The sequence below is a fragment of the Pelobates fuscus genome, chromosome 1 (assembly GCF_036172605.1).
Source record: "Pelobates fuscus isolate aPelFus1 chromosome 1, aPelFus1.pri, whole genome shotgun sequence".
Taxonomy (NCBI): Eukaryota; Metazoa; Chordata; class Amphibia; order Anura; family Pelobatidae; genus Pelobates; species Pelobates fuscus.
Genome location: NC_086317.1, coordinates 354,894,474 through 354,917,761, shown reverse-complemented (window position 1 = coordinate 354,917,761; position 23,288 = coordinate 354,894,474).

Below are 23,288 nucleotides of genomic sequence, written 5' to 3'. Positions count from 1 at the left end.
GGAGAGGACCTATTGTCCTCCCCCGCCCCCACCCCTGGGGGCTATAAAAATAATGAGGGGGGGACCTACTGTCCTCCCCCCCAGCCCCCACCCCTGTGCAGTGGGTGGGGCCATAAATCACAATGGGGGAGGACCTACTGTCCTCCCCCCACCCCCACTCCTGCGCGGTGGGTGGGGGCCATAAAAATAATGAGGGGGGGACCTACTGTCCTCCCCCCAGCCCCCATCCCTGCACGTTGGGTGGGGGCCATAAAAATAATTAGGGGGGGGACCTACTGTCCTCCCCCCCTTGCCCCCACCCCTGAGCGGTGGGTGGGGGCCCTAAAAAAAACAATAAGGGGGGACCTACTGTCCCCCCCCAAGCCCCCACCCCTAAATAAAAATCCCCCCCCCTAATCAAAGGTGACTAGGGGTCCCCAAGCCCCTAGTCACCCACCCCCCCCACCCAAAAAAAAGTTACCCCCTACCTACCCCCCTCACCCTAAAAAATAGTGAAGGGGGAATAAAATAACTAACCTGTAAAGAAAAATTCAGCTTACCATTTGACGTCTTCTTTTTTCTAAAATCTTCTTTTTTCAGCCACAAAAAAGGCCAAATAAAAAGCCATAAGAACCGACGCAATTAAAAAAAACAAAAACGAGCGCAAAAAAAATAATCCATCTTCACCCATGGAGGGCTCCGCGCAGACTGAGCTCTGCAGGGCGGGGGAAGGCTTAAAAAGCCATGCCACGCCCTGCAATTAGGCTAAGAACACTCTGATTGGCTGGTTTAAGCCAATGAGAGTGCTCTTTGTCATTTTACACAGCGTGGGAAAATTCCAAAGAACTTTCCCACGCTGTGTAAAATGACACAGAACACTCTGATTGGTTAGATTCCAAGCCCACCAATCAGAGTTCTCTTTGTCATTTTACACAGCGTGGGAAAATTCCAAAGAAATTTCCCACGCTGTGTAAAATGACACAGAACACTCTGATTGGTTAGATTCCAAGCCCACCAATCAGAGTTCTCTTTGTCATTTTACACAGCGTGGGAAAATTCCAAAGAACTTTCCCACGCTGTGTAAAATGACACAAAGCACTGTGATTGGTGTGCTTGGAATCTAACTAATCAGAGTGCCCTGTGTCATTTTACACAGCGTGGGAAAGTTCTTTGGAATTTTCCCACGCTGTGTAAAATGACAAAGAGCACTCTGATTGGCTTAAACCAGCCAATCAGAGTGTTCTTAGCCTAATTGCAGGACGTGGCAAGGCTTTATAAGCCTTCCCCCGCCCTGCAAAGCTCAGTCTGCGCGGAGTCCTCCATGGGTGAAGATGGATTTTTTTTTATCCCCCCTTCACTATTTTTTAGGGTGAGGGGGGTAGGTAGGGGGTAACTTTTTTGGGGGTGGGTGACTAGGGGCTTGGGGACCCCTAGTCACCTTTGATTGGGGGGGAATTTTTATTTAGGGCCCCCACCCACCACTAAAGGGTGGGGACTGGGGGTGGGACAGTAGGTCCCCACCTTATTGTTTTTTTTAGGGCCCCCACCCACCGCTCAGGGGTGGGGGCCAGGGGGAGGACAGTAGGTCCCCCCTCATTATTTTTATGGCCCCCCACCCACTGCGCAGGGGTGGGGGCCGGGGGGAGGACAGTAGGTCCCCCCTCATTATTTTTATGGCCCCACCCACCATGCAGGGGTGGGGGCGGGGGCGGGGGATGACAGTAGGTCCTCCCCCATTGTGATTTATGGCCCCCACCCACCGCGCAGGGGTGGGGGCCAGGGGGGAGCACAGTAGGTCCCCCACTCATTATTTTTACGGCCCCCACCCACCGCGCAGGGGTGGGGGTGGGGGAGGACTGTAGGTCCTCCCCCCATTGTGATTTATGGCCCCCACCCACCGTGCAGGGGTGGGGGCCGGGGGGAGGACAGTAGGTCCCCCCCTCATTATTTCTATGGCCCCCACCCACCATGCAGGGGTGGGGGTGGGGGGGACAGTAGGTCCCCCCCAGTGTGTATCAGGGTCCCTGAGGATAGGTGTCAATCCATATCTGCCAAGTGACGCTATGTAGGGGGAACAGTCCCTATTCTGCTCTGTGTCAGTGTGTATCAGGGATCCTTAGGATAGGTGTCAATCCATATCTGCCAAGTATGTAGGGGGAACAGTCCCTATTCTGCTCTGTGTCAGTGTGTGTCAGGGATCCTTAGGATAGGTGTCAATCCACATCTGCCAAGTGACCCTATGTAGGAGGAACAGTCCCTATTCTGCTCTGTGTCATGGTCTGGGGGAGTATCTGCAGTAATACAGAGTGTCTGGAGCGAGTATCTGCAGTAACACATGGTGTCTGGAGGGAGTATCTGCTGTAACACAGGGTGTCTGGAGGGAGTATCTGCTGTAACACAGGGTGTCTGGAGGGAGTATCTGCAGTAACACATTGGCAGTTTTGTGCCCAGTTTTCACCCTTAATTTTGCTGTTTTTTACCAGCTTAGTCAGAGCTCTGTCTTATGTGACCTGTCTACTGCTCAGTCTGCTCCGCCCCCCTTCAAGTTAGTCTTTTATGCTTTTTTTTTTTTTTTTTTACATGATATTCTACACCTGTGTTAAAGGGACACTCCGGGAACTATAACCATTATACATTATTGTAGTGCTCATGGTATTTGTATGAAATTTCTTATTTTTTTGTCTCAACACTTCAGGAATCCACAGTTCATTCCTGTTGATGATATATGGCATACGGTGCATAATTTCCAGTTTCAGCAGATTAGTCTGTCATTTGTTTAAATCCCCAATGAATGCACATTTGATTGAAATGTTGAACCTTTACATTTGTGGTCGGCTAATATCGTATAGTGAAATACCTTGTGATTGGAATTAAGCCGGTGTGGTGTGCCGGAACCGACGTAGGGGGTAGGCCTGTAAAAGAGGGCCTCCCCAAATGAGAGGTGGGTGGGGTGAACAGCGTGCGTACGGCAAGGTAGGAATGGGGGAGTAGCGTTTATATAGGAACGCTTAACTCCTCCCACAAATACAGGCCTTACGGCCTTAAACTTGTGTCGGCTAATATTGTATAGTGAAATACCTTGTGATTGGAATTAAGTCGGTGTGGTGTGCCGGAACCGACGTAGGGGGTAGGCCTGTAAAAGAGGGCAAAAGGAAATGCAAGAAAACACACTTATAGCACTATAATTATCATAAAATCTGTTCGCCTTACTTCTTAATCGTTAGGAATGTTCCTGTATAATGTATCTGACTTCTAGTGACTCTAATTATGTGTACCGGCATACTGCTACTGGATGCCATGCTTATTGAAAGGATGTGCTAAATAGGAGCCGGTGGTCCCAACCTACTCTAACGCCAGGAGTATGAAAGTAGAACCGTATTTAGAAGTAGTTAGGGAATGATTAGTATGTCAAGTGTCTTGATTGCCTGGTTTGAATGTTGGCGTGACATGATGTAGTGTTTGTACCTTCTTAAATCTTCCTTGAGGAGACATGATTTGCCAGTCTGATTAGTTGTGATCGTAGAGTTGTAGGGTTCCGGAACCTTTGTACGGTTGCCGGCACATAGATTTAAGACCTGGTTGTGTGGGGAGGATGCTGTTTGTGGAGTCTGATACTGCCCACAATTCCCATCTGTGGACGTACGTTACTGTAGAGTAATAAACCAATATTATCTTTTGATATTTTTAAGACGGGGTATGGTTTGAAAGGCTTGTCAGAACGTGTTATTGTATGTCAGTTCGGTATAGTGCGATCGTGTTGTACGAAGGTTTGAATAAAAGGTAGCAAAAAAGCAGAATAGACTACAATTGTACAGTATACCCGTGAACGTAGTGTACCACTGAGTTCTGTAATAATGTCACATTCTGTCGTACGTATTCTCAGTGCAAATGAAAAACGCTATAGGCGATCACTTGTTGTCGAGTCCCAATAGCCGGGCAACCGTAATAGGAGGTAAAAATGCAGATTACGAAATGCGGAAAGTAACCGTGATGACAAGGAATTGGGCGTTGTAAGACGGGTGAGGTACTAGGCCAATTGACTGTTGAAACAGATAGAAATAAGGGCTGTGCCTGTTGGAAATATGAAATAAATAGTCCAAATAAAAAAATGGAAGGATAAAAAGAGAAAGTCTTATCTAAATGTTTCTGGTGCAGTCGTCTAATACGGCAATATTCGGTCCGGAACAGTTATCCTTTGTTTAATTCTTCCTTATGAATCCACTCATATGTAAGAGACAAAGGGTATATAAAGGAAGCCAGATAGTGCAGTATGTTTAAAAATAGAGGAAATAAAAAATATAAAAACTCTTGAATGCAAACTCACATTTTACAGAGCTAAAACCTGCTCTGGTATGAAGGGCGTACAGCGGTATGATCCCCGCTTATGGGATGTGTAGTAGGTATCCTTCGTCTATGGTGTGTTTTCTCCGTTCTTGGTACGACAAACACTCGGGTAGAGAGAGACAACCAATAGTGTACACTGGATATAAAACTAGTGCATAAAATAAAGGAATAAAATGGGTACTCACAAGAGGGGAGCAGATCAACTGCTCCCTTTAAGTAGCGCTGGTGGTATTATCCCCACCTAGGATTGCTTGGAGTCTGGAGTGATGATAAAATGCCAGGTAAAAAGTAGATGAATGTGTATTTAAAGATACAATTAAAAGTAACAGAATATACTTTAATATTAAAAAATACACTATTATAACCATAAACGCGTTTCGCCAACACGGCGTTATCAATATGGGGGAAAGGACTTGATACCTGGCAAAGGAAACTTTAAATAGCAAGCACAATACTTTGAAATTGGCGCCAAAAATTAGGCAACCAATCACAGCAAAGGTTAAGATTAATGTAATAAAATGTTAAAAACAGAGTAAATTCAATATGACAGGATAAAAGAGCATAATAACAGCATAAATATACAAGTGCATATGAAAAACGAGCTGATAATACGATAAAACGATAAAATATAGCTCGGTCACGTGACCGGCATGAATAAACAGGGGGATGCTGGGAACTGTAGTAAGACGCCGGCTAGCACTGACTGTTGACCAGGAATCCCTAACGGTTATGTGGATGCTTCCACCCAGGATAGTGGTTTAAGTGTACAAATTGGGAGTTGGTCGGAACCAGGCGGATGAACTCATAACCCAATTCGAGCTCTATTGACTCCCTCTACCCGGCCCGGACTGCAATGCCGAAGGACCTTCTAATCCTGTTTCCGACAGTCTGTGAACCATCTACCCAAAGGTGGAGAAGGTGAATGATTGTACTGAATATGATGCGGACTGCCATGCAGTCGGCCTAACTGAGTCGAGCTGGTGTTCTCCAAGTTAGACAGACAATTATTGAAGGTCTGAAGCGTAGCCAGAATGGAGTTTAGGTCTCCTGTAATGTCTGAGATTCCTCCTTGTGAGCTGGACGCCAAGACAGAATTGTCAGTGTCCAACTCGGTGGTTGCGTTAGGGAGGGATGGTCCTTGTCCGATGTTGCCTTTTTAGGACATACTGAAAAAGAATACCATAACAACAATGAACTGAAGAACAACAATACGGTTAAGCAATATAGAACTGGCTGGCTAACTAGTGCAGAAGCGAAAAGCTCTCTACCCCGTGACAAGTGAGGCCCTGCTAGTTGCCAAGTGGCTGGTGAGAGGCTCTACCTATGATTTGGGCATAGGGCTCGAGCCACTAGCGGGGTGGCGGCCTCTCGGTGACAGTAAAAGATCAAAAACGTGTGGCCGTGTCAGGTGAGGCCCTAACTATAACCCCGATAGGTGGGTGAATGTGAGGCTCTAACTATGATTTGGGCTGAGGGGCGAAATCTACGTGTTGAGATTGGGGGGTTGGCCTCGCGGGACCAGCTCCGTTGTACCACTAAGGCCAGCTCCTAACCCTAGATAGCCAGTTCTCTGACCCTAGACGGGGGCTTGATAAGGGGATAACGCAACGTGTTTGGAGAACCCAAGTTGTGGTTTGTGATGGGTACCAGGAGATTCCCAGTTGGAGAAAGAGAAAAAGGGGGGGGGGGGGAAGGAGGAAGAAAGAAGAGGAAAAAAACTGTTGGCGAGGGAGAGGAAAGAAAGAAAATTATATGCAGTATATCGCAGTTCTTGGAGATATAGCTGATAGTACAGTATACTTAGATCCTTTTCCCGAAGGGAGATGTATGAGGCGTTGTGCCAAGAAAGCGGGGTAGTACCTGATGGAGAGAGGAGGGTGAAATCAGCAAGGTAGTGAGTAACAAACCGATTGTTACGGATAGTGAGTATGAAAGAACGTATGACGAGTTGTCGAGTGTAGCCGTGGCCTGACGAGGCAAGGCAGGTATCAAGCCCCCGTACCCCAATACCCCATCGTGTAACAACGTGGCATTGTCGAGGCAGTTGTTTGAAATGTGAACGAAAACTTAATTGTACCTGATAGAAACAGGCGACAATAGCGAACTAGCGATTGTCTAATGATAACAAATGACAATATGCAACATTAATAGTAATTCAGTGAAATCTGATAGATAAAATAATCCAACAAATACAGCGTTTAATTTGGTAGATTAACTTGACCCAATAAAACAGTACATGCATAGTGTCAGACATTGAGTAGTATTACACGGGATGCACAAATGTAGATACCCCATTAATAAACCTGAAAACAGAACGTGATGTTAGGCACATTTAAAAAAGGAATGCTCTCCCGCCAACGTAGTAATTGCATTATGTCAAAACTTATGCAAAGGAAATAGGCAATATGCATGGTTAAAAATAGGATGATTGTCTACAGATAGAAAGTACGAATAAACGTACGACGTGTTATTGAGTAGAGCCGTGGCCTGTCGAGGCAAGGCGGGAATCAGCAGACGGTAATAGGCAGGTTCCATATAACTTGTACTTATATACCCATAATTAATTACCAGAAATAGTACATAATGAAATGAGCAACGATGTTAAAGATTCACACTGCCTAGCCGGATGGAACAATAAATGCATGATACAATAGATTGGCTGGAATACTGGAAAGGAACTAGGTATAGCTGGTGTGACAAGTGTCCGTTTGTTTAGCATTAGTAATTCCCCTAAGGGGACCCTTAAATTTATAGTGCTTAAAACATGATAGTATTGATGGAGGGAAAATGATGAAGTAATGAAAAGGTGTTTAAAGGTAGTTCAGCCAACGCCACATTGCTTCTAAAGCGTCACAGATTGATGCATAATTAACCATAAATACATAACCTGCTTGCTTAGGTTTATAGGTTTATGCAGTTAGTGATTTTGACAGTAGATGGCAGCACGAATTACTGTGTAAGTGAATGCCCGAGTTCGTGCCTATTGATTCGTGAGTATTTGTGCAGAGTGCTTGGTGTTGTCGAAAGGGGCTGCAAAGTGGGCTGTAGAGGAGAGGAACATGGTCGAAAAATAGTTAATTGGTGAAGTGAGTCCTGTTCCTGCCCGGGTCGTGGCTGCGGGTGAGTGCAGAGTTAAAAAGAAAATAGTGACTGAATTAATTGGAAAATACATTATTTAAGAAGTCCAATGGTGACCCTGTTAATCCCTGCGTTGGCACATAGAGATGAACAATGTACCCCCTCCTCTGACCTCTCCAAATGGTAAAAAGTTAAGATAAAAATAGAAAGAAAAAAAATACCTCTTTTCCATTGCCAATGCCAAGTTCTCTCCTTAGCTTGATGGAGAGAGGAGGGTGAAATCAGCAAGGTAGTGAGTAACAAACCGATTGTTACGGATAGTGAGTATGAAAGAACGTATGACGAGTTGTCGAGTGTAGCCGTGGCCTGACGAGGCAAGGCAGGTATCAAGCCCCCGTACCCCAATACCCCATCGTGTAACAACGTGGCATTGTCGAGGCAGTTGTTTGAAATGTGAACGAAAACTTAATTGTACCTGATAGAAACAGGCGACAATAGCGAACTAGCGATTGTCTAATGATAACAAATGACAATATGCAACATTAATAGTAATTCAGTGAAATCTGATAGATAAAATAATCCAACAAATACAGCGTTTAATTTGGTAGATTAACTTGACCCAATAAAACAGTACATGCATAGTGTCAGACATTGAGTAGTATTACACGGGATGCACAAATGTAGATACCCCATTAATAAACCTGAAAACAGAACGTGATGTTAGGCACATTTAAAAAAGGAATGCTCTCCCGCCAACGTAGTAATTGCATTATGTCAAAACTTATGCAAAGGAAATAGGCAATATGCATGGTTAAAAATAGGATGATTGTCTACAGATAGAAAGTACGAATAAACGTACGACGTGTTATTGAGTAGAGCCGTGGCCTGTCGAGGCAAGGCGGGAATCAGCAGACGGTAATAGGCAGGTTCCATATAACTTGTACTTATATACCCATAATTAATTACCAGAAATAGTACATAATGAAATGAGCAACGATGTTAAAGATTCACACTGCCTAGCCGGATGGAACAATAAATGCATGATACAATAGATTGGCTGGAATACTGGAAAGGAACTAGGTATAGCTGGTGTGACAAGTGTCCGTTTGTTTAGCATTAGTAATTCCCCTAAGGGGACCCTTAAATTTATAGTGCTTAAAACATGATAGTATTGATGGAGGGAAAATGATGAAGTAATGAAAAGGTGTTTAAAGGTAGTTCAGCCAACGCCACATTGCTTCTAAAGCGTCACAGATTGATGCATAATTAACCATAAATACATAACCTGCTTGCTTAGGTTTATAGGTTTATGCAGTTAGTGATTTTGACAGTAGATGGCAGCACGAATTACTGTGTAAGTGAATGCCCGAGTTCGTGCCTATTGATTCGTGAGTATTTGTGCAGAGTGCTTGGTGTTGTCGAAAGGGGCTGCAAAGTGGGCTGTAGAGGAGAGGAACATGGTCGAAAAATAGTTAATTGGTGAAGTGAGTCCTGTTCCTGCCCGGGTCGTGGCTGCGGGTGAGTGCAGAGTTAAAAAGAAAATAGTGACTGAATTAATTGGAAAATACATTATTTAAGAAGTCCAATGGTGACCCTGTTAATCCCTGCGTTGGCACATAGAGATGAACAATGTACCCCCTCCTCTGACCTCTCCAAATGGTAAAAAGTTAAGATAAAAATAGAAAGAAAAAAAATACCTCTTTTCCATTGCCAATGCCAAGTTCTCTCCTTAGCTTGATCCTCCTCATCTGACATCATTCCCCCTTGCCAGAGCTGAAAGGAGGGGTAGGCCCAGATTAGCCACTGGACAAATAGGGCAAATAAACAATGGGCCATGATGGCCATGGGTTGAGGTTGACACTGCAGATAAAAGGATTTTACTGGCAGGTCCCTTTAGGGTCAGCTCTTCAATAGTGAAAAGGCTCTCAGCCAGGGGAGAGATCAAAGATCTCCCTCATTGGCCATCCTAATGCCGAGGAGGAGGAGGGAGAATCATAGGTAGGGCCTCACCTGTCACGTGTCAAGTTTTTCGCCTCGGCACTAGTCAGCAAGCTTGATCTTCCTCCCCACCCCCTACTATATTAATCATTATTCCTTTTACAAGAATCGATGACCTGCCCTTGGAAGAAGTACCCAGCACTCCAGCCAGGCCTGGGTTCCCAGAAGTATCCCTCACCCCCTCTACCCCAGGTCCCTGAGATCATGGACTATTCCTAAAATTTCAGCAGAACTAAGACACAGGGGCATTCCTTTTCCAGCCACTGCCAGGAAGGCTGAGCTTTATAGACTGTTGACAGCTCAGGCCAGTGACCCCAGGCCTGGCACAAGCTTGCAAGGACCGTCTAGCAGCACCTCTGAAGCTACTCAGGAAACCCTTACAGCCATACTGGCTAACCTCCAGACCCTGAATAATAGGCTCTCTAAGGTGGAATCAACCATTGCCACTCCAGGTGACTTACCAGGCCCTTCAGGTCCTCCCCTGGTAATCCCTAACCTGCTGAGTAGCACCCTCCTCCCCCTCCCCCCACCCGCCACCACTACTCCATATGTTTCACCGGCTCACTCTGTCCCAGCATCCATTAAAAAAGAAATACTGAACGGGAAGGATGTTAATTTAGTTTCCCTTCTCATCGCCTCACAGGATATTTTAGAAAACAGAGCCTATAACTACAGGGACATTTCTGTGGTGTTAAAAACAAGAGACCCACGACTCAACAAGAAATCATCTATCCTGCAATTTGTCATCACCTTCGGGATCTATAGAGAAGTAATCTGTTCAGTGTATTCGCATAGAAGGAAGGAACTAGATCTATACATGCACAAAGTGGTGGATCTAGTCATCAAGTACGGGGTGTCCTCTTTCTATGATTACCACAAGTCTGTGTCGGCCAAGGCAGCAACTCATCTGGCCCAATTTAAAGGATCACTCTAGGGTCAGGAATACATATTTGTGTTCCTGACCCTATAGTGTTAAAACCACCATCTAGCCCACCCGGGCCCCTCATGCCTCCATAAATATAGCAACATCTTACTGTATTCAAGCCAGAAGCTGTAACTCTGCATGCTGTTTGCCTAAAAAAAACAAGCAGTCTGCTGACATCATCAGAAGTGGTGGCCTGATCCAATCACAATGCTTTCACATAGGATTGGCTGAGACTGACAAGGAGGCAGATCAGGGGCAGAAACAGCATGATTCAAACACAGCCCTGGCTATAGTCAGAATTGAGTGGTGCCAGATGGACACGGGGTTGCTCTGCCGACACTTTGCCGGATTGAGACCCCCGTCCTGTGCTGCTTGTATTTCTACGTCCCATTCCACAGATTTGTGCCCTTGTGAGGCAGACCCTTCCTCTTCTCACCACTCCTTCACCTCACACATTAGGCAAGAAGGTGGGCAGAGGGACAAGCCGGGCAGACCCATTGCGTTTCTGGGCAAGGCGCAGGTGTGCAACAATTTTAATGCTAGCGCATGCTGCTTCAGCGCATGCAGGTCGTTGCACGTCTGCTCCATTTGTTTCAGAGCTCACACTAAGGCCATGTGCCCAGCCATACTTTCCCCAAAGAAATGACTGACTGAGGTTAATATAGATGTCGTGGCCTACTATCTCCGTTTTCACCCAGCCAGGCATTTAGTGGAATTTTTGGTGACAGGGTTTCCACACGGGCCTCATTGCCATCCCCACAGGCACACTGGAATGCCGAAATCTGCTGTCAGCCTCTAATGAGCCTCTCACGATGTCCATGGAAACTCAGGCAGGTTTCATGATTGGCCCTTTTGCAGTACCCACCTTCTCATCCTGGCGTACAAACCCCATCGGGGTAGCTGTACACATACACCAATAAAAAACGCTTGATAATTGACCTGTCAGTCCCTCATTCTTCGCACACCCCCAGCATAAACTCTCTCATACCCGCTGAGGAGTTTTCGTTACAGTATGCAAAAATTGACGACACTATGCAAGCCTTTATCTTAGCAGGCAGCAAGGCATGGCTGAGTAAAACTGACATCACAAATGCCTTCAAGCTTTTACTTATTCACCCCTCACTATGGCACTTACACAGTGTTAAATGGAGGGGCAGGTACTATTTTTCTACCCGGCTCACTTTTGGGTGTAGAAGCAGCCCTAAGCTTTTTGACATATTCGCGGAAACCCTCTGCTGGCTGCTCATCAATGTAGTCAGATGTCTGTCAGTGATTCACTACTTATATGATTTTTTGTTGGTAGAAACTGGCTCCCACACACCTAGAAGCATTCACAGCACCACAGCCCTCTTCACAGCACTAGGGGTGCCCCTGTCACCAAGCAAAACACTCGGACCCGCCACAAAACTAGTCTTTCTAGGCATCGCTTTGGACACAGAGTTATTTCAAGCTAGCCTACCACGGGAAAAATTGGTCCGCATTAGAGACAAAGTCAGTTTGTGCCTGTGGAGTGATACGTGCACCAGAAAGGGACTCCAGTCTTTATTGGGGTCCCTTAGCGTCCTTATGCAGATCATTCCTCAGGGCAGATCATTAATCTTTAGGCTACTGTGTCAACTACATGGGGTGCCCGACTCCTGCACAATTACCTTAAACGATCCGGCCAGGGCAGATTTTCTCATGTGGAGGAACTTCTTCTTTTTTTTTTTTTTTTACATTTTTATACATCCTTTATTAAGGTATTGGAATTAAATTATACTGCATACATATAATGTATTTCACAATCCTGATGCCAGATAAACTGTTAAAGAAGTGTAATAAAATACCTCCCTGTATGTATGGTTTGCTTGGATGTAAATTGGACAAGACAGGGCAATGACGGATCCCTGAACCACAGTGAGTGACCTGAACGGTTACGCACATTGATGATGTAATCAGAATAAATTGAGAGATTTAGCATTTTGTTTTTTTTTGCCTATGAAAAAAATTTAAACTTTATTATAGTTAACACAATAGAGGTGGGAATGATCGTGTTAATTCAGAAACAGAAATACTGAAAATAATGTATTATTGTCAGTTGTCATTTTTCTTTTTTTTAAGTCCATTTGCGTGCTCTGAATGGGGGTTGGTTTTCTCTTGTGTTTTCTTTGTTTTTGAATGTTGTCTTTTATCTTTGTTATTGTTTTTTTTTTTTTTTTTATTCTTTATTTTTCATGTGCTCAGATTAACAACAGGCGTGCAGAGCCACGACAGCTTCTGCACACATTTTCATAACAGTTTGCAGTGTAGACAGCACATATTTTTATACATATTTTTTTTATATATATGTGTAAAGGATAATCAGCACTCCCAGGTTTTGTAGAAAAACAAACTTCTATTTACAGTGTTGCTTGCTGTCCTGATGAAAGTTCCCTAGAGGAACTGAAACGTTGACATTTCGGAATAAATAGAAGTTTGTTTTTCTACAAAACCTGGGAGTGCTGATTATCCTTTACACATATTGAATAGTGCAATCGAGCACCGGGTCATTAATATTGTAAGTAGGAGTGCAAGGTTTTTCCCCTTTTTTCTATATATATATATATATATATATATATATATATATATATATATGACATGATGAATACAGGTAGTTAAACATAAAGATAGTAGCGTTTAGCATGCTAGAGTGAACGTGCATTTGTCTTGACTAGTAGCGCTGAAGTATGTATGTCCAAGATATTGCATCACTAGTAACGACAGCTATAATGGTAGGATATATGTTGCACATTATGAATTATTTATGCAGGCTTAATAAACAGCATATTGAAGCTAAAGTACAGTAACAGTTAACACTTTTTGCAATGGCATCTGGGGAGTTAATATTGCTGTGGTCTGGGGGACAAGCGTGAACTTAGTACTGTCACTAATGAGAACACCTGAGGTCCCCTGTGGCTTTAATCTAGTAAGTGGTTTACAGTATCGTAGGGAATCTATGCCAGGTAAAGACAGTGTTATTTAAGATAGAGGCACAAGACTTATGCAGGATCTCTGATTGCTAAGTATTCTCAGCATAACAGGGGTATTTAAATTAAATAAAGGCTCTATGCTAACAATTTAGGCTGGGGATGATTCACTTCAGTCAAATAAAATACATACAATAAATGCAAGACTATAATATAGTAGTGAGTAATATGTTGGTTGTAGCTTGCCGGGTTGTTGCTTGGTTGTTGCTTGCCGGGTTTAATAGGATTCTCCAGTGCCTGTGAGCGGGTGAGCTTTTGTAGTGTCCGGTCAATGGGAGAGAGAGTCTCTGCCTGACAAGCAGGGTAACCGGCTGTGGGCAGCGCTCTGCAACAGTCCAGTCTGCCTTAGCCCATGCCCTTCCTGGAAGCCTTGTCTGTATACCTGGGACAATGACTCGGTTGTCTGAATAGTGTGTCCGCCATCCCTCTTCTCGAGTGTAAGGGCCCAGTTGTCGGGCTTGTTTGTTCGCGTTGGTGCTGGGATGCTGGTGGGTAATCTGGGTATGATCTGCTATTGGCTGCTCGTTGTGCAATTGCCCACGCTGGTCGGACACCGCCTGGGCAGGCCTGCCGGTCCTTTACGTGTCCTGGTTTGTGTTGAGGCTTGAGGGTGGCTGTCTGTTTCTCCCGTAACACAGCTGTTGCAGTCTGGCTCATTCGCGGTGGTTTTCTCGTTGGCGGGAGAAAACCATTTTCTGGCATGCTTGTTTAGGCGTGGAGCCTGTTTGAGGTAAGCTTAAGAGGCACTGCCAGCGTTAGTTTCTGAGCCGGGTCGCTTGTAGCGGCTTGCCACTCACCAATTTTCCTCCAGAAAGCCTCAAAAAGTGCGTCGATTCGCTTTAGAGTCTCTGTTAACTGTGTAGAGCCTCGTGTAAGTGAGGCAGCGTTGTCCGCCATTTTGGAGGCCCCAACTCCCGCCTTGTTTGGTAGGGTCGCAGGCTTGGTCGTGGGGCATGGAGTCAGCGCTTCTCCTCCGGGCGGGGACCGGGATCTCCCCCACCAGTCCATAGGGGGGGGGGGGAGTGTTTCATTGTCGCTTGCGGCTGTTTGCACTCGGCGGGGAAGTGGCCGTCTTCCCTCGCCACCTCCCAAGGTAGGCCCCATGCTGCCGTTTTGGTGTCCGGTCTTCCCGGTCGTCGGGTTTGGTCTCACCGGGTTCCAGTAGGTGACCCCCATGTCATGTGCTCCTTTGTAGGAGGATTGTGGCATTACAGCTTGAGTAATTGGCAGATGTTTGGCTCTTGTGGCAGGAGCTCCTATAGAGCACGTCCAGCCAGCTTGCCAGTCAGGCTCCGCCCCGTGGAGGAACTTATTGTCCGAGTGGAATGGTGTCTACCTGTTCATTCCCCCGCTATCTGATCAATCTCCCACAATTTACACAGATGCAGCAGCACACACCCGGTTTGCCGCAATATTCGGCAACCACTGGTCTAAGGATAACTGGCTCACTGAGACAGATACCTTGTTGCCCTTTAGAGAAACGTCCTTCTTGTTTTGAGAATTACCCCATCGTGGTGGCTGCTCATACATGGGGTCATCTATAGACCGGCAAGGCCGTCAAATGCTGCTCTGACAATTCAGCAGCCTGTGAAATCATAAACAAGGGGCGGTCCTCCTCTTTAACCATCCTGAGGTTGGTACGCAAGCTGACTTGGCTAGCAGCACCTGCTCAGTTTCACCTTGTCTGCGAACACATTCCTGATATTCGTAACACAGCTGCTGATGCTCTTTCCCGCTCTCATTTTCAATGTTCTTCCAGGTACTCCCTACTGCCCACCACCTACCATCCAGGATACCACCATTTCATGGTTACTAATGGACTGACTGAACTACGCTCAATCACTCACGCACCACGCACTCTCACCCAACACCACTACCACTTACGCTAAGGCACTGACCATTTTTAACAAGTTCTCTGTCGAGTTTCACTAACAAGGAGATTTCTCTCTTAAAACCATTGTTAGCTTTTGTCTCCTTCTGTCATTTACACCTCAAATTATCTCACAACACCAGTAAGCTTTATCTCACAGGGGTACAGCACCACGTTCTCAACAACTTTCCCAAATCACAAACCTTTTCTAGCATCATACCCAATTAAGAATATCCTTAAAGGTATTCATACAGGGAGTGCAGAATTATTAGGCAAGTTGTATTTTTGAGGATTAATTTTATTATTGAACAACAACCATGTTCTCAATGAACCCAAAAAACTCATTAATATCAAAGCTGAATATTTTTGGAAGTAGTTTTTAGTTTGTTTTTAGTTATAGCTATTTTAGGGGGATATCTGTGTGTGCAGGTGACTATTACTGTGCATAATTATTAGGCAACTTAACAAAAAACAAATATATACCCATTTCAATTATTTATTTTTACCAGTGAAACCAATATAACATCTCAACATTCACAAATATACATTTCTGACATTCAAAAACATAACAAAAACAAATCAGTTACCAATATAGCCACCTTTCTTTGCAAGGACACTCAAAAGCCTGCCATCCATGGATTCTGTCAGTGTTTTGATCTGTTCACCATCAACATTGCGGGCAGCAGCAACCACAGCCTCCCAGACACTGTTCAGAGAGGTGTACTGTTTTCCCTCCTTGTAAATCTCACATTTGATGATGGACCACAGGTTCTCAATGGGGTTCAGATCAGGTGAACAAGGAGGCCATGTCATTAGATTTTCTTCTTTTATACCCTTTCTTGCCAGCCACGCTGTGGAGTACTTGGGTGCGTGTGATGGAGCATTGTCCTGCATGAAAATCATGTTTTTCTTGAAGGATGCAGACTTCTTCCTGTACCACTGCTTGAAGAAGGTGTCTTCCAGAAACTGGCAGTAGGACTGGGAGTTGAGCTTGACTCCATCCTCAACCCGAAAAGGCCCCACAAGCTCATCTTTGATGATACCAGCCCAAACAGTACTCCACCTCCACCTTGCTGGCGTCTGAGTCGGACTGGAGCTCTCTGCCCTTTACCAATCCATCCATCTGGCCCATCAAGACTCACTCTCATTTCATCAGTCCATAAAACCTTAGAAAAATCAGTCTTGACATATTTCTTGGCCCAGTCTTGACGTTTCAGCTTGTGTGTCTTGTTCAGTGGTGGTCGTCTTTCAGCCTTTCTTACCTTGGCCATGTCTCTGAGTATTACACACCTTGTGCTTTTGGGCACTCCAGTGATGTTACAGCTCTGAAATATGGCCAAACTGGTGGCAAGTGGCATCTTGGCAGCTGCACGCTTGACTTTTCTCAGTTCATGGGCAGTTATTTTGCGCCTTGGTTTCTCCACACGCTTCTTGCGACCCTCTTGACTATTTTGAATGAAACGCTTGATTGTTCGATGATCACGCTTCAGAAGCTTTGCAATTTTAAGAGTGCTGCATCCCTCTGCAAGATATCTCACTATTTTTGACTTTTCTGAGCCTGTCGTTTGACCCATTTTGCCAAAGGAAAGGAAGTTGCCTAATAATTATGCACACCTGATATAGGGTGTTGATGTCATTAGACCACACCCCTTCTCATTACAGAGATGCACATCACCTAATATGCTTAATTGGTAGTAGGCTTTCGAGCCTATACAGCTTGGAGTAAGACAACATGCATAAAGAGGATGATGTGGTCAAAATACACATTTGCCTAATAATTCTGCACTCCCTGTAGTCACAGTCCCCCCTGCAACTAGCAGATTGCCCATCGATGGGCCTATCTTTAGACTACTCAGCGACCTCCTAGACAAATCCCCTTTCGATTTTCAGACAAACTCTGTTATCAAAGCCGCCATTTTTGTCGCTTTCTATGGCTTTCTCAGACCTAGTGAGTTTACTGTTGTTCGCCAGTTAGATACCACTTTAAGTCTAAAGCTTTCTCACTTAAAGAAATCAATGATCATTACGTCCTTTCGTTACTTTCGACCAAAACAAACCACACCAATCATCTCACTACCATTCCACTACCATTCATCTCTTCCCTACCAGGCATGCCTGGAGCCCACTTAAAGTACCTAACAATTTCCTAAAATCTCACCACATGCACTCGCCTGACACTGCACTACTACTACTCCAAGGGAACCCTCTCACCACAGCTAAGTTCACGTCTCATGTCAAAACTCTGCTGTTAAGGTTAGGCTACAATCCTGCTTCCTTCTCCAGTCACTTCACATCCACATTATCAAGAGACTGGGCCGCTGGAAATGTTCAATTTACAATACTTATATACCACGACCGGAGAAAGAACTAAGACAAGCATTTAGATGTCTAGCATTATAACAAGCAGTAAAATGTGTTTTTTTGCATCCTCCTTTTTGCCCACTTTTATTACAGGCCTACTCGTTCGTTGGTTTCGGCACACCTCAACCAACTATGCATCTTCTTATACATTCCATAACCTATTAAATTCCTAGCACAAGTTAAAAGGCCATTAGGCCTGAATTTGTGGGAGGAGTTGTGTCCCCTACTTAAACTCTCAGCCCCTACTCACCTCTGCCGTTCAAACTGATTGACCCCACCCACCTGCACCCATCAATTATCACCTTTGTAGGCCCTCTTTTATTACAGGCCTACTCGTTTGTTGGTTTTGGCACACCTCAACCAACTATGCATCTTCTTATACATTCCATAACCTATTAAATTCCAAGCCCATATATATATATATATATATATATATATATATATATATGTGTGTGTGTATATATATATATATATATATATATATATATAGGAAAGATGAAAAAGGGCTTGCACTCACGGTCTTGTAGAATAGAATGAGGTTCTTTATTAGAATAAACGTTTTAGTCCCCCACAGGGACTTTCATCAGGATCAAGTTATCAAACAAGATTAAAAAAAAATACATTTATTTAGGGACAAGTAAAGGTAGAAACTTTAGGAAACTCTGCCCCCAATGTTGACACGGTGCGTGTATGTGCGTAATTCTGCCCCTTAAACATGATGCGGCGGAGTACCAGAAGTTTTTAAGTAAAAAACCTCTCACAAAATGAATAAAAGCCTACGTGATCTATTGGTTCATACTGACCCTACAGGCAGCTATCAACAAGATAAAATAATTCAAGTATGAAGCAACACTAGATGTTTGGTGTGTGTAACCTGTGGGCATATCATACCGACACGTACACTAAGCCACCCACACTCAGGAAAAATTTACCGTATTAAACACACTTTAACTATATCTATAGATTAGCTATAATACAATCTACAATCAATTTTCCTTAGATCTCGAAGGTATTCTGACACTTTACATTACATCCATGTTTTATTATCCACTTTCCAGTAGTTGTTTAGTACTTTAAATAATCATGCACATAGTATTTTGCATTTCATCACGGACCCTAGCATTTTAAATATCTGAATGCACTTTACTGAAATATTACAGCACTTTAATAAAAATATTCCTTTCCCATACACTCTTCAGCCCCAGTACTCCCAAATACACCTACTGCTGCATCTCCTCACACACATCCTACAGCCCGTATCCTCCCAAACACAAAGATAAAAGCCACAACGTCCTTATCCCCACATATCCCCACAAACAGTCAACACAATAAGCAGCCTTCACACCCACACACCCACACCCTCTTCCAACCCTGTCCCACTTATCACCTAACCACTCATCTTACAATATACACCATTCAAAAACACCACAAAAAGGAAAACATTAACGCGTTCAATGGAATTCACCAAACCTTTTCATATATATGTTATTTTGATGGAGCAAGGAGGGTAAATCTGGCAAAGCATCTATACAAAACACAAGTTAAAATAGAACCTGCACACCAAGGGACTTCAAAGTCTTGTTTTGAAGCCGTGCTGCTAGAAGGATGCGGTTTCCTGCTTTACCCAGTGTCAATTTATTGTATTAAATAAAACATGAATAATAAAACAAAAACCATTTTCTAGTTAGATTATTAGAATGTTATGTCTTAAACACTGGAGAATATGAAAGATACAGAAAAAGTGTATTTATTTTAGTTTTATTTTTTGTGCGTTAATGTTTTTGTTCAAATACAGTTTCATTACTAATCACTAGATGGCACTGCTTAGATAGAATAGACTTTCAATATGTTAATGGTGAATAGGATCTGCTAATTCCTGATATTAGATTCACAATGAACTTGTGTGTTAATCATGCATTTAAAAGACAATCTGAGAAATATGACCCCTTCATATAGCTTTGTATTTAAGATGCAAACGATATGCAGACAAACAGTCTTCATAATGATCTCAAAGGAAATAAAAAATCCTCTTCAGAGGCTAAATATATTATTCTCATTTTTGTATTTGCATATTTATGTTTTAAAATGTGATTTATTAAGCTTAGAATCAAGATTTACTTTTGAAAAACTTTCAATATGGAATCTGGAAAGCAGTGTAAGCGTCTGTTTTTTTTTTTTTGTGTGTGAATGTCATAAATGTGCTTTGTGTTTTTACTTTTCAGCAGGGCCAGATTAAGAGCCCAGTGGGCCTGGTGCTGACAATTATGATGGGCCTATTTACAGAATCTTATCTACCAAAAACACAAACAATCATACCTCCCAAGCATCATGTATCTGATGGAGATGGTGTTGGAGGGAAACTCAAAGGATGCAGCTATCCGAAAACACATACCCTATGCTAATCTCTCTCTAATTTAGGCTTTCATATTTCAAGTAAATCCATATTCCCTAATAGCAGTGTCCAGTGAAGTAGGAAGTCAATGTGCAAGGTAAAAGAGTGTGCCACTGGCGCGAATCACGCGACCAGACCTGCCAAAAAGGGTGAACATGCCCAAAACGGGGGCATGTCTGTCCAAAGAATTGGAAGGTCAGCCTGGCATGAATGCATGTCAGGCTGCCTGCCAATCATGCACGCTGTCCAACTAAGGGCATACTATGCAGGCAGCACCCTGAGCTTGACATAAATGCATTAAATGATGTGCCTACTACATGCTTTCTGAGGACTGTCCCCTAGCACTCACATGTCCACTTGTCTCCTTATCTTCTTACTAGCAGGCAGAAGCTCCTGAGCCAGAGAAAAGGTGTATGTAGTGAGTGTAGAAGAAAGGGGACATGCCACAGTGTTAGAGAGACCAATGTCTGCATTACCTAAACTAATTTTAATGTCAGCCCATGCATCCCTCTTAAGCTTCCAAACTTAAAGGGACACTATAGTCACCAGAACAACTACAGCTTATTGCATTTGTTCTGGTAAGTAGAATCATTCCCTCCAGGCTTTTTGCAGTAAACACTGTCTTTTCAGAGAAAATAACTCTGATATCCACTCCTTAGATGGCTGCTAGAGGTGCCTCCTGGGGCAGTACTGCCTAGTGTGCAGCACTGTCATTCAGTGTCTCCACCCTTTGCATGCAGAACTTTCCTCATAGAGATGCATTGATTCAATTTATCTATCTTCATAATGAGATGATGATTGACCAGGGCTATGTTTGACTTGTGCTGGCTTTGCCCCTGATCTCCCTAGTTGACAGTCTCAGCCAATCCTAAGGGGAAGCATTGTAATTTGCTCAGACCACCACTTCTGATGATGTCAGAAGACAGAGTCAGTTCAGAGGCAGACAGGGACAGAGCCAGCAGCTGCAGACTTGAATACAAGTAAGAGTTTACAACATTTAGGGAGGCAAGATGGGTCAGGGGGGCTAAATAGTGGTTTTAACATAATAAGGTTAGAAATACATGATTGTGTTCCTGACCCTATATTGTTCCTTTAAGCAAGAGTATGAAAAGAGTAGTTAGGGTTGCCACCTTTCTTGGAAAAAAATACCAGCCTTATACATTTGTATAATTAATTAGTTATGCGTGACATCACATGATGCAAGGAGTGACATAAGAGAAAATTCTGTAAAATCACCAACAAACTACTCACAGTTTGATTCTGCTGTATAGATGGACTGCTCCCAGTGGGGTCTCCCTTTCTCCCAGTGTCTCAGTCTCGTAAGTCACCCAGTCTCTCAGTGTCCCTATGTATCACAGTGTCAGTGTCCCCATGTCGCCCAGTCCCCTAGTCTCCCAGTGTCTCAGTGTTCCCATTTCTTCCAGTGTCCCCATGTCTCACTGTGTCCCCATGTCACTGAGAGACCCGGGGACACTGAGACACTTGGGGACACTGGGAGACATGGGGCACTGAGACACTTGGGGACACCGGGAGACATGGAGACACTGAGTCACTAGGGACACTGGGAGACATAGGGAAACTGGGAGCCATGGGACACTGAGACACAAGGGACACTGAGACATGGGGACACAGACACTGGGAGACTAGGGGACACTGAGAGACCATTTCTCCCAGTGTCCCCAAGTGTCTCAGTGTCCCCAGGTCTCCCAGCATCCCCTAGTGTCTGTGTCCCCTAGTTTCTCAGTGTCCCTTAGTGTCTAGTTTCTTAGTGTCCCCATGCTGCCTTTCCCCCATCCCTCACTTACTTGAGCTGTAGAGCTGCTGTGTGGACTCTCTGTGCTGTGTAGCTGCTCCCCCGCGGATCAGTGAGTAGAGAGAGGCAGGGATATGCTGTAACTTCCTATCCCTGCCTCTCTCCACACACAGTGACCCCTACTGGCCGGTGCTGGTATTGCCGAGTCATTTCCGTTTATACTGAGAAAAATACCTGCATTTGTATTGCCGGTATTACTGCAATACTGGTACTGGACAGGCAGCCTCAAATACCAGCTGTGCCAGTAAAATACCAGTCAGGTATTTTTTTAATTTTTTTTTAAATGGGCCTGGGCCTGGAGCTGCAGCTCCATCAGCCCCTATGTTAATCCGGCCCTGCTTTGCAGTCATTATCTGTGACTATTTTAACTTTGCCATTGTTTATCATTAAAATATATATTGTGTAGACTCTGTGTGTAGTATTGTAATGCATACGTACAAGCATTACCTCTTTTCATTGCAAATAGCAGAAGTGGTCATGGTGGTTGGAGTAACTCTTTAAATACATGTCTCGTGGTTGCCTTCCTGACAGTCACTAGAGGTGCTTCTTCTTCCAGATCTGATTGAAACTCGTCCTGAATTTAAATGCGATGGTAATTGGGGCATACCCTATGCATTTCTCAGTAGTGATGACGCTGTAAACACCAAAATATACACAAAATACAGATTAAGGAGCAGCGCACACAAAAAAATACAGTTTAAAAATTGACAAGGCTACTTTATATCTTAATATCACCTATCTGAAAAAACAACCATGAGCATTCAGTACCACCATATGGCTATATTGTGTTAAGAGATTAACATGCTAACTGAAATACTTACAGCATAAACTGCTTTTACAGTCTCTCCTCAAATATATGCATTCCTGTAGTAACTGCATTGTATTTCTAATCTTGAGAAAGTACATTGATTGCATTGTACGGAGTCCTTCATAATTCTGTGTGAGTCTATGCACCAATATACTGTTGCTGTAGGAATATTTTAAAATGAAAATAATAAAGAAGAATGTTTTTTGTTCAAGAATGTTCAACAGTATGAGCGTCTGAGTCAGTACACTGTATCTGTATTTTATTGATTTTAGCTTAATTTGTGCAATTCACAATTGTGTAATGTTTTGTGAATAAACCCCTCAATGTCCTGGCTGATATTGTGCTTACCAGAGCAAAATGCAAATCTGTACATAATCCTGACTTTTTGTGCAGGTGCTGCCACTGTGATTAGGGGCCCACTCTGTACAGTTCATCCAATGTGTGATGGTTTTTAATGCATAGTATGGAATCGCCAAGCATGTAGAATGGTCTTTAAAAAAATTGATCTTCCTGTTGAAATATCTAGCATATGCATTTTCATTTAAAAGGTTCAATGCAACGTGTCTCATCAAATCCTTTCCCATTTGAGATATGAAAATGATTACTTGACATTAGTGTTTATTACTGTTAAATGGAAGAACACTACAACTCAAAGAATCTACAAGTGCTAATCAATAAATGGCAAGATAAATGGTGATATTTTTTTTTCATCATT